The sequence below is a fragment of the Oryctolagus cuniculus genome, chromosome 8, assembly GCF_051225735.1.
Source record: "Oryctolagus cuniculus isolate XC-2025 breed Fujian yellow rabbit chromosome 8, ASM5122573v1, whole genome shotgun sequence".
NCBI lineage: Eukaryota > Metazoa > Chordata > Mammalia > Lagomorpha > Leporidae > Oryctolagus > Oryctolagus cuniculus.
The window spans coordinates 11551713-11565038 of NC_142874.1; the positions used below are offsets into that span (position 1 = coordinate 11551713).

Sequence of the window (13326 nt, forward strand, 5' to 3'; positions counted from 1 at the left end):
GATGGGAAAAGATATTTTATGTTAAGGAGAAGCAAAAAAAAAAAAAAGCAGGTGTAGCTACCATATTATCAGAGAAAATAGACTTTAACACAAAACTGTTAAAAGAATCAAAGACGGGCATTATTTAAAGATTAAAGAATCAATTCAACAGGAAGATGTGGCTATAATAAATGTATGTAGTTCCAGGGGGTGGTGCTGTGGTATACCAGGTAAAGCCACCACCTGCAGTGCCAGCATGCCATATGGGCACTGGTTCAAGTCCCAGCTGCTCCATATCGTATCCAGCTCTCTGCTCTAGTTATGGAAAGCAGCGGAAGATGGCCCAAGTCCTTGGGTTCCTGCACCCACGTGGGAGACCTGCAAGAAGCTCCTGGCTCCTGGCTTTAGATTGGCACAGCTCCAGCCATTGTGGCCAGCTGGGGAGTGAACCAGCAGATGGAAGACCTCTCTCTCTGTCTCTGTCTCTGTCTCTGTCTCTGTCTCTCTCTATCTGCCTTTCCTTCTCTCTCTGTGTAACTCTTTCAAGTAAATCAATAAATCTTTAAAAAAAGTATATGTCTCCAATACCAAGGCACCTAGCTATTTAAAATCAATGTTAATGGATCTAAAGGGAGACATAGACTCCAAGACAATAATAATGCGAGATATCACCACCCAAATTCCATCAACACACAGATGAACTAGAAAGTAAATTAATTAACAAAGAAACAACAAAGGTAATCTATATTATGGACCAAATGCATCTAACTGATATCTATAGAACCTTTCATCCCATAGTTGAAGAACACACGTTCATTTCTTCAGCTAATGGACGTTTCTCGAAGATACACTATATGCAAGGACATAAAGCAAGTTTCAGCAAATTCAATAAAATTGAAATCATATCATGCCTCTTTTCTGATAGCAATGTAATGAAGCTGGAAATTAACAACTCAAGAATCCCTAGAAAATATGAAAACATGGAGACAGAACGACATGCCCCTGCATAAACAGTGGGTCATAGAAGAAATCAAAAGGGAAATCAAAAATTCCTGGATATGAATATAACAAATCAAATCTTATAGGATACAGCAAAAGCAGTGTTAGAAGGAAGTTTACAGCAATTGATGCTTAAATAAAGAAATTGGAGAGGCCAGTTCTGTGGTATAGCAGGTAAAGTGACCACCTGCAGGGTCAAAAATTCCAAATGGGTGCCAGGCTCGAGTCTTGGCTGCTCCGTTCCGATCCAGCTCTCTGCTATAGTCTGGGAAAGCAGTAGAAGATGGCCCAAGTCCTTGGGCCCCTGCACTCACGTGGAGACCTGGATGAAGCTCCAGGCTTCTGGCTTCAGATCGACCCAGCTCCAGCCATTGTGGCCTTTTGGGGAGTGAACCAGTGGATGGAAGACCTCTCTCTCTCTTGCTTTCTCTGCCTCTCACTCTCTGTTAAATCTGCCTTTCAAATAAATAAATAAATCTTTTTTAAAATGAAAAGGCACCAAATAAATGAGCTATCAATGCATCTCGAGGGCCTAGAAAAACCACAACAAACATTAGTAGGAGGAAATAAATAATTAAAATTAGAGAAGAAGCAAACAAAATTGAAACAGGAAAAGTATAAAAGATTAGTAAAATGAAGAGCTGATTTTTATGAAAAAATAAACAAAACTGATACAACATCAGCCCAATTAATCAATAAAAAAGAGGTATAAGATCAAATTAATAAAATCAGATATGAAAAAGGAAATGTAACTTATACCACAGAAATAAAAAGAATAATCAGAAATTATTACAAAGAGATATAAACCAAAAAATTCGAAAATCTAGAAGAAATGGATAGATTCATCACATACAATCTACCAAAACTGAGCCATGAAGACACAGAAAATCTAAACAGACCAGTAACCAATATGAAGATTGAATCAGTAATAAAGACCCTCCCAACAAAGAAAAGCCCAGGTCCAAATGGTTTCACTACTGAATAGTACCAGAGATTTAAAGAAGAACTAATTCTAATTCTTCTCCAGCTATTCAAAACAATTGAATGAGAACGAATTCTCACAAACTACTTGGGGCCAGCATCAATTTCATTCCAAAACCAGAAAAAGTTACAACAGAGATAGAGAACTACTGATGAATATTCCTGATGAATATAGATGCAAAAATCTTCAACAAAATATTAGCTAATCAAATCTGATAACACACCTTAAAGACCATTCACCCGGACCAATTGGGATTTATCCCTGTTATGCAAGGATGGTTCAACTTAATGCAAATCAATAAATATGATACAATGCATTAATTTAAAAATAAAACCATATGATCATTTCAATATATGCAGAGAAAGCATTTGAAAAACTGTAATACCCTTTCATGATGAAAAGCATAAACAAATTAGGTTTAGGAGCAACATTCCTCAATACAATCAAGGCAATTTATGACAAACCCAAAGACAGCTTGTTATTGAATGGGGAACAATCTTAAGCATTTCCACTATGATCTGGAGCCATATAAGGATGTCCACTTTCACTATTTCTATTCAATATAGTCCTGGAACTTTTAGCCAGAGCCATTAGGCAAGAAAATGAAATCAAATGGCTACAAACTAGATATGAGGAAGTCAAATTATCCCTATTTGCAGATGACATGATTCTGTATATAGGTGATCCAAAAAACTCCACTAAGAGACTACTCGAAAAAGAATTTGGGAAAGTAGCAGGATATACAATTAACCCAAAAAAGTCAATGGCCTTTATACAGACAATGCCATGGCTGAGAAGGAACTTCTAAGTTCAATTCCATTCACAATAGCTACAAAAAAAATAAGTAACTTTGAATAAATTTATCCAAGAAGGTGAAAGATCTTTACAATGAAAATTATAAAACATTAAAGAAAGAAATAGAAGAAGACAGAAAAATGGAAAAATGTTCTACTCTCATGGATTGGAAGATTTAATATCATCAAAATGCACATACTACAAAAAGCAATTTACACAGTCAATGTTATCCCAAACAAAATACCAACAACATTCTTCTCAGATCTGGAAAACAATGATGTTAAAACTCATCTGGAAACAAAAGAGGCCTGAAACAACTAAAGCAATCTTAAACAACAAAAACAAAGCCTGAGACATCACAAGATCAGATTTCAAGAAACACTACAGGGTAGTTATAATCAAAACAGCTGTACTGGCACACAAGTATTTATACAGAACAATGGAACAGAATAGAAACTCCAGAAATCCATCCACACATCTACCACTAACTTAATTTTTGACAGAAGAGCTAAAATCAATCCCTGGAGCAACAACAGACTCTTCAAAAAATGCTGCTGGGAAAATTGGTTTTCCAAGTTCAGAAGTATGAAATAATAACCCTACTTTATACTTTATGCAAAAAATCAACTCAAAGTGGATCAAGAATCTAAATCTACAACCTGATACCATCAAATTACTAGATAGCATTAAGGAAACTCTACAACACATTGGCATAGGTTAAAAATCCTTGGAAAAGACGCCAAAACAGGCAATTAAAGCCAAAAACAACAGTTACATCAAGTGGAGAAGCTTCCGCAGTGCAAAGGAAGCACTCAGCAAAGTGAAGAAACAACTAACAGAATGAGAGGAATTATTTGTAAACTACGAAACTGATAAAGGATTAATATCCAGAATCCTTAAAGATCTCTAGAAACTCAACAACAACAAAACAAACAATCCAGTAAAGAAATGGGCAAAGGGTTTGAACAGGCATTTTTCAACAGCAGAAATTCAAATGGCCAACAGACACAGAAAAAATGCTCAACATCACTAGCCAATAGGTTAATGCAAATCAAAATCACAATGAGGTTTCATCTCACCCCAGTTAGAATGGCTCTCATACAGAAATCAACAAACAACAAATGCTGGTAAAGATGTGGGGGGAAAGGTACCCTAATCCACTGTTTTTGGGGATTTAAACAGGTACAGACACTGTGGAAGACAGTATGGATATTTTAGAAACCTGAAAGTAGATATACCATATGACACAGCAATCTCACTCCTGAGAATTTACCCAAAGGAAATAAAATCAGCATATGAAAGAGTTAACTGCACCACCTTGTTTATTGCAGCTCAATTCACAATATCTAGGATATGGAATCTAATCAGATGTCCATCAACTGCTATACATACATATAGATAGCATGGCATACTACTCATTCTTAAAAAATAATGAAATCCTGTCTTTTGCAACAAAATGAATGCAACTGGGAATGATTACAATTAGTGAAATAAATAGTTCCCCAACAGACAAATACCATATGTTTACCCTGATCTGTGGAAATTAATAGAGTTCCAAAATATAATGTATAGGAGTGAAATTGACATTTTGATTTTCAATGTTTACAGCCCTCGTGTCTATTTTGAGGAGTGCTATCTTTTTTTACTTACTATTTGTTGAACTCTTTACTTTGTGTAGGGTTAATTTATGAGCATAAAGTAAACTGAAAGTAGATCATTGTCAAAATTAAGAGAAAGAAAAAGAGAGGAAGGAGGAAGAAGGGTAGAGTGTGGGTAGGAGAGAGAAGAGAGTGGGAAATATCACTGTGTTCCTAAATCTGTGTGGATTACATGAAATTTGTTTAAATTTTTAAAAATTAAAATAAAAAATTAATTTTACCTATTGGGTTTGCATTTTTATTACTGATCCTAATGAATCCTTTTCTATGCCAAAAAAACAGATTCCAGTTGGAAGAAGTATTAAACAGGTAAGACTGTTTAAGGGTACCTTTCCACCCTCTAGGATGGAGGGTGGGGGTCATCCAGCAGTGTGAAAACCCATCAAGAGGCTGAAAATATGGGTTTTGCCTGAGCAAATGACCACTTCTATGGGATGAGGATTCAGCACAGATTTTGATAATCTTAGTTAACTGGAAAGACAAAATTAGGATAAAAGGGGCCCAGATTTCAGGTAAATAAAATAAAAGGCAGAATGAAAATAAAAGGCAGAACAAACAATCGGCATGTATGATTTTATCTACATGACATTTACTAAAGGCTGAAGTTTCACACAGAATTGACAGTGAAGACTCTAAGGAGAAAGTTTCTGAAAAGAAGGCTGTGCAGGAATTTGGCCGAGTGGCTAAGACACTGGTTATGGCGTCCACAACCCACATCAGAGTGTCTGGGTTTGAACCTGAATCCAGCTTCCTGCCAGTGCAGATACTGACAGGCAGCAGTCATGGCTCAAGGAGTTGGGTTCCTGCCACCCACACAGGAGACTTGGATTGAGTTCATGGCTCCTGGTCATTGTTGGCAGGTAGGAATTAAGTCACCAGATGGGGCACTCTATCCATCTCTCTGCCTCTCAAATTAATGATAATAGTTTTAAAATTTTGAGCAAAAAGAAGAGCAGGATCCTCAGAAGTCTCACCTGGCTTATGTTCTGGAACTGTGAAGACACTACGGGTAGGCTCTGGGTACCAATGCCTTGGCAGCTGGATGCCCTTGAAAGGGACAAAGCCTGACAACACTTGTCTCATTTCAACCACTGACTGGACTGCAAAGATTGCTTGCCTCTGCCTAGCAGGGGGAATGCTAACATCCCGTGGGGGATTGAGAGATCACCTGAAGTCTGTAAAATGTTTATGCACAGTGGCTCAAATCAAGAACAGACACTTCAAAGAGGTTCACATCGATAGTTACAGGTATTAGAAGACAAAAACTCCAAAGCAGTTTTGACTGATATGTTCAAGGTAAGATGGAAAGACGGAAATAATAGGTACATTGGGGTCTACAGAAAGTAATTAACAACTTAAACTGACAAAAAATATGAGTAGAATAAAAATCTATGGATGGCCGGCGCCACGGCTCAATAGGCTAATCTGCCTAGCGGCGCCAGCACACGGGGTTCTAGTCCCAGTCGGGGCACCAGATTCTGTCCTGGTTGCCCCTCTTCCAGGCCAGCTCTCTGCTGTGGCCCGGGAGTGCAGTGGAGGATGGCCCAAGTGCCTGGGCCCTGCTCCCCATGGGAGACCAGAATAAGTACCTGGCTCCTGCCATCGGATCAGCGCGGTGCGCCGGCCGCAGGGCGCTGGCCGCGGCGGCCATTGGAGGTGAACCAATGGCAAAGGAAGACCTTTCTCTCTGTCTCTCTCTCTCTCACTGTCCACTCTGCCAGGCAAAAAAAAAAAAAAAAAAAAAAATTATGGATGAATCTGACCACATAGTATAGAAAATGGTTAATAAACTGAAGGAACAGTAAAAAAAAATATTTGAACAGTGAGCAAAAGAGTGAAAAACAATAAAAGGAATCTAACAGGTAGATCGGACACTGAGAAACTAGTAAAGACATAACTAAGATTGTGGGAAAGAGAAGAGTGGAAATACTCTTCAAGTAGTTCACAGAAAAATGGGATTTTTTTGGTGCAAAATTTTTTTTTAGCACATGCAAAGGTTTTTTCATAATATGAATTTTCAATAGCCTTTAAAGGCTAGTCATATATGATTAGATAATAGTCAAGAATTCACAACGGAATTTCACCTGATGAAAGATATCCATCCACAAATTCAAGAAGCCCTGCAATTTCTAAGGAGTATAAATACAAAGGACACTACACCCTGGAACATGATAGTAAAATAGAAGACAAATAGAGACAAATGGAAAACTGTCATGTCACCCACAGACAAGGACACATTCCTGTGAAAGCAACAATAATATGACTGACGAGTTTCATGGAAGCTAGAATTCAAAAGAATAACAAGCTGAAGTTTTTCTGGGGGAACAACCAAATGAAAATCCTATACCCAAATTAAAAATTCTGTAAAAATTATAGCTTTCTGAAAATATTTTCAGACACACAAAAGATGAGAAAATTTGTTGGCAGAAAAAATTTAAGAAAGATATGGCTACTTTACAATTTCTATGAGTAAATTACAATAAATGAAATTTCAAGAATGCAACAAATTAAAAATATCAGATATTTAAAATATAAATCAAAGTAGAATTACCTCTATACATTGACTTCTTTTGTTGACTAATTAGAAATTAGAAAGATACAAAGATCACTAGTTTATATTATTTGTCAGATTGTTTTTTCTACTTTTTCCAAATCATATTTACATGTTAGTTCACTGGATATGCACTACACCTATGAGAAATGCAAGATAGATATTATCATCCTTATTTTTTGTAAAGTGAAATCAGTGTCCAAAGGGATTCAGAACGTGTCCTCCATTAAGTGACAGCCTCACAATCAGAACGAATATCCTCTACCTAGTATTCATCAGTCAGTCCCTAGGAAATAGAAAATGAATTAACAGTAACATAGAGGAGTTCACTAAATTATAAAATGCATCCAATAATTGCAGCTTCTGGATAATTGGTATCAAATTTTCCTTTTTAAAAAACCTTATTAACAAACATTATCCTAACCCCTGAGCAGCATATCATCACACTCCTAAATACATTCAACAGTCCTTTAATTGTTGGCTCTCACTCTTGTAATTCCAGAAGAAACTGGAAGAAAAGTAACCTCTCAGGCAAGCTTTTACTAATCAGTTTCCATATCAGAGACCTATACGAATGTTAAAATCACAAGGTTTGGTGATCCATAAAACATCTACAAGCTAGAATTTGAATTATATCCTGCAAAGCCCATTGGACAAATTTCTGAGTTCAAGACAGATTTTCACTTCGAGGAAGGTGAAAGGTATTTCATTGTGTCCTAGCATTTTTGTTAAACAACTGGAACAATGAAAGCAAAAAGCCATTAAATGGTATAAACTTCTTTCTCATGCAGAACCTTCTCTCGGAAACATTCTAGCGTTCTGACATAATACTCTTTCCCATCATCTTGGAACATCACTATTGTCTATTCTGCACAACATAATGTGGCTTCATTTTTGTCCTTTGAATCACTTCTTCCTCTTATCCCTCATCCTTACCAGTGAAAATTCACATGTAACAAATTATTCAAAGTATTTATAAAATATACTGAAGAATATTAAGAGGATACTTTCTAATTCAAGAATAGTATTTTCTCCCTATTTAAAAATAATACTGTGCTGTTCATCAAATATATTAAATTGTATCTATTTATAAATGTTTATATTACCTGAAGACTTTCTTCACATATTTTAGTGCCTATGCAGTGAAATATCTGTGACCACTTTGGATATAATATATTTGAAATAAAATTATAGATTCTGATATAACATAGAATCTGTTGTTACATGCATTTTTACTTTCCACATAAAGGAGTTTCAAGATCCTACTCTAAGAGGTATTATTATTTGCCGAAAACCATGAGCTGCCGAAAACCATGAGCCAAACGTCACAGTACTGCCTGGCTGACTGCTCAGAATTATACACACATGCTATGTAAATGTCTACTTTTCTATAGCATACCCCTCGTCACACAAACATGTATGCAGATCATACGTTCACTGGACTAGTCAGAACAAGAGGTTTGCTACTACGGTATTTGAGTAAAGCCATCGACATGAGCAACAGGTCCTCTAAGAACCTTACCATGCAGCCCTGTAAGCCTTACTATAAAAAGATGAGTACGATGAAGTTAGAAAGACATAAATAAAATTTCTGAAGATACAGGTAGAGCCTTTTGCAACAAGAAGTCAAGAAACAAATAACAGATCACACACACACACACACACACACACACAGATATTCCGATCATAGGAGAAAGTGCTGCTAACCTCCAGAAGTCCTGGACAGACAAGCTCACTTTGATCTTATCAGAGGGCTCTCAACATCGCATAACATCATCAAACATTTCATTATACACTTCACAGGAGGAACAAGCATGCATATGCTATAATAAGCTTCTCCATAAACAAAAGTGCTATTAACACCTTCTTAGTCCCACTGTTCATATATAGCAAAACCTCCTCCTATACCTTACTCAGTTCCTTTTTTATTTCAAAATCACTTATTATTCCAGTAATTTTCTATCACGTCAGGCTGAAAAGCCATAAAACTTTATCTGAAGAGCAATCACTAATCAAGAAAATTTATTTTGCTCTTCTGTTTTAGAAAAAGCTTCATAAGATTGCCTACCTTTAAAGAAAAAGGAATAATTTAAAGGAAAACCAAGTTTTTAAAAAGAAAAATAAAGCATAATTGGGCATTTGAATGATAACTGTGATTGCTACTTTCTTATACCCTAGCATTATGTTAGACGGCTGCTAATTTATACACCAAGACTACCTCAGGGTTCAGGGATTATTATACACTAAACTGACGACTATGCGATAGCACCCAAAACCCTACATATTTTATATTGCAGTGGGTGAAAACTGGAAAACGTGTCTTCTGAGCCGCCAAGCAGCAACTTCCACATTCCCGCCCCCCATCTTTTCCCCAAAGTGTTTCTTTTGGAGATAAATTGCCCCTGGGCATATTGTCACTTCCTTGTCAACTGAAAATTGGACGCTTTCCAAACAGAAAATATCCATCGATAGAAACGTGTGCCCGAGGGGCAGGACGCCAGGAGGCACGGGTGCTAGTACGCGGGCCACCTTACACTTCTCAACTGAAACACCTGAGTAGGTTCCCAATCTCTTTTAAACCCTCCAAGCTCCAGAACAGAGAAGATACTGATCTCCAAAAACTGTGAGCAAGCAAAGCCTCTTCGGGAGCTACGGAATAACAAAAGCCATCTCCAGGAAAAACGTGGTGTTCTCCAACTACGCGCCGGGCTCGCCTCGGGCCACCTGCACCTGCCACGAATTAAGCCCCCAGATAAGCGCTTCAGAAACCAGAGGGGGAAAGGGGGAAGCCACAAGGCAGCTCGCTAAGTTCGCTCCTTTCCCCCAAGCCTCTGGGGGCCTGCACTTGGGCGTCTCTCCGCCTCTTCGGGACACTTTCCTCCCGGGGGGCTGCGGAGCTACCTCCGCACTTGCAGGACCGCGACACTCACCCAGCCGGCGTCTCCGAGCCCAGCTCCGTGGGCTCCTCCGGAAGATCACAAGAGCATCCCTCGCCCAGACGGACGGACGGGTGCGAGGGTGCGGGACAGCACCCCACAGGTGCAGCGAACCTTCCTCAGGTGTGAGCGCCCCAGCGCCCAGCCCGAGACAAAGGCTGCCCTCGGTCTCCCGGGGAGCGCGCGAGCCTGCCAAGCGCCGGTCCCCGCTTCGCAGGGGTGCGGCCGGGGGACCAGCACGAGGCCGGCGCTCCCTGCGCGCCGCGCGCCTCGGGGACCGCCCGGAAGGAACCCCGCGCGCGCGCCGAGCCCGGGAACTCCTGCCGCGGCCGGCCAGGCAGCCTCCACCCCGAACAGAGCAGCGCCCACCTCGTGAGCACGCCGCCTACCGGCAGGGTCCCACTGCCGCGCGCTCCCGCGCTGGGTGCACCTGCTCTCTGGCACCTGCTGCCTGCGCTCCCGAGCCGGCGCCCTCCTAGGGATCCGCCGCCCCGGACGGAGGAGTGCGCACTCGCCGCCTGGCTGCCTGGCCGGTCTTCGCAATCACTCACCGGCTCACTGCGGAGTGGCTCGGGCGGCTGGCGGCGCGGGCAGCCGGCGTCCTCGCATCCTTTGTCAGTGGCGGGTGGAGCGCTCCTCCCAGGCTCGCGGCCGTGCGTCCGGGTGGCAGGCAGCCCGGCTCTGGCGCCGCTCCCGGCCCCCTCCCCGTCCCCGCTCTGCGAGCCGGCACTCACTGGGCTCCCATGATGTCATCCGGTGGAAATCTGCCATGCTCAGAGCCCGGAATAATCCAGCGCTCACGCGCGCACGCGGCGCGGGCGGAGGCGGCCGCAGAGCCGCCAGGAGTTCCAGCGCCTGGCGTGGCCGGCAGAACTGGATCCGAGGACAGGGCCGAATAGGGGTCTCGGACAGGGTGGGGCCCAGGTGGGCGCGGTGGGGAAGGGGCGCGGGGGCAAACCGCGCGTTCGCTACCAGAAAGAGTCCTAGACCTACGTTTAGCCTCCTGGCAGGTGCCAACGATAAAGAAAAAAAAAAAGTTTTGGGGGTTTTTGATTGGGGCGAGGGTGGTCGCAGTGGGTTTTGTTATTTGGTTTCTTGGCCACAGCGGCTCCGCGCCCCATCAAGGCGACGGGCATGTGCTGCAGCCAGAAGGACCAGGCTCCTGGAACCTCCCGAGCCCTAGTCCGGTGAGAAAGTTGAGGGTGTGTGTGGCCCGCGCAGTGGCGAAGGGCTCAAGTGATAGAGGAAGGGGCGCGCTGTGCCCCGCGAAGCTCTAACAGCACTTTAAATGTGAGCTCCCAGGGTGGGAGCCCCGGGGGAAGAAATTCACCGTGGCCTTGGCGTGGCTCACCTGCCCTGGCACCAGGTACCACCCCAGGGCTGCTGTCCCAACGAAACCATTCAAGTTACAAGGGGCTTTTAAACGTTATAAATATGCCACGTCAATTCTTTTGCTCAAGATCTTTTATAAGCTGTATTAGAGAAATAGGGGCACACAGCACATCCGACCTGAGACCCAGCACTGCCTCAACCCATAGCGGAGCTATGGATTTGTGCTACACGTCGCTAAGTATTGGACAGGCTTATCAATGCCTTATGAAATTGTGAAATGCAATGGGACCTTCCTGAGAAAGAAGTGATTAAGTGTGAAAACACGGAATAAGAAACTTTTTTTTAAAAAAAGGTACATATAAAAAAGGCTGGGATGCACGCACACAGTGTGCAAATAATGTAGGAAAGTAAGAAGAGTTAATTTGTGCTTATTTTCAAGTTGAGATGTTTTAGCTCTCATGAGTAAATGCATCACATGAGTTATCTATAAGTATCTATATTTAGCATAGTTGCCCATTTCCTTACCTTTATTAAAGTTTTTCTTTTTTTTAGATTTATAAGGATGGTCACTTACTCTACCCTCCAAAACACCAAAGGGCACATGAAATGCATGGAAAAATTTTCAGAAATCACTATTTTAAAAATATGTAAATAAAAATAGTAAAATAAATTAATGAAAAATAAGAGAGGTAAGAATTTGGGAATGTAAGGAGTGACAGTCTTTGGAGAGAGGAAATCTATCCAGTTGCTTGGGAAAAAGTAATTAGAACAGCTAATGATGCTGTCGTAAATATATCGGAAGGTCAAGTTGTAAACCCTCCTTCTTAGATTGGTTCTTTGATGCCTCATCAATCTTCATTGCCTCTGTTTGTCTTTCTATTCTTCAGCATTCTCTGGACTAATGCACAAAGTGTGGAGACAAGAAGAAGTTTGCACATCTGGGGAGTTTTGTAACCATTAAGATCAGAAAATGCATCCTTAGCTTTTTTATAATCAATGTTCTAAAGAAGTAAAGTAAAACCTGTATATGTATTGATTTAAAGAAAATTAAATGCAGTGCTAAGTGATTATTCACTTAGTCCTATAGTAAAGTCTTTAGCTATGTAATTCTGAACTTCTCTGGGAATTATTAATACTCTGCTGTGACTACCACTGTGGCCCTCAGTCTTAGCAAGGTGAACTCATTATTTGTCCAGGAGAACTTTTTCCCAAGATGCTTGCCTTGTCAGTGATGTTTACCACTTTTTTTTTTTTAATGAAATTACAGACACTATACTATTTTTTAAATTTTAATTTTATTTATTTGAAAGAGTTACAGAAGAGGTAGATAGGTCTTCCATCCGATGGTTCACTCCCCAGATGGCCACAACGACCGGAGCTGAGCCCATCCAAAGCCAGGAGCCAGGAGCTTCTTCCGGGTCTCCCACATGGGTGCAGGGGCCCAAGGACTTGGGCCATCTTCTACTGCTTTTCTAGGCTAAAGCAGAGAGCTGGATCGGAAGAGGAGCAGCCAGGACTAGAACCTGCGCCCATATGGGATGCCGGCGCTTTCAGGCCAGGGCTTTAACCCGCTGAGCCACAGAACCGGCCCTGTGTTTACTGCTTCTAATGCAAGTTTTTTGTTTATTTCTAAATTTTAAAAGCCATACTATTTGAGAGCCGGTGTGCTGGAGCTAGTGAAGCCACCACCTGTGCTAGGTCCTGTCCTGGCTGCCACATATCCAACCCCAACCCAGCTCTCTGCTAATGGCCTGGGAAAGCAGTGGAGGATGGCCCAAGTGCTTGGGCCCCTGCACCCACGTGGGAGCCCAGGATGAAATCCCTGGCTCCTGGCTTCAGGCTGGCTGGACCAGGACATTGTGCCCATTTAAGGACTGAAACAATGGATGGAAAATCGATGGAAGATTCTCTCTCTCTCTCTCTCTCTCTCTCTCTCTCTCTCTCTCCAATCCAAATGTTATATTAGGAAATGTAAAGGTATCCTAATTCTTAGAAAAAAATATGTCAAAAATCGTTTCTTACAGACATACCATTCTAATCCTGTTTAAATGGGGAATACATTAAGCATTGGGATTGGAGGTTTGGAGTACGCAT

At 41.4% G+C, this 13326-nt stretch overlaps 1 protein-coding gene across 9 annotated transcripts in view; it reads right to left on the reverse strand.

Annotated features, from left to right (window-relative positions):
* Positions 1 to 10697, reverse strand: part of MARCHF1 (membrane associated ring-CH-type finger 1) — a 973853-nt gene extending 963156 nt beyond the window's left edge. For 2 of the 9 annotated variants that reach the window (XM_051831701.3, XM_070047277.2), the window contains exon 1: positions 10452 to 10697. The gene's annotated coding sequence lies outside the window, so the exon portion shown is untranslated. The other 7 variants (XM_051831702.3, XM_051831698.3, XM_051831697.3 and 4 more) reach the window with 6 other exon arrangements.
* Positions 10698 to 13326: the final 2629 nt, after the last annotated feature.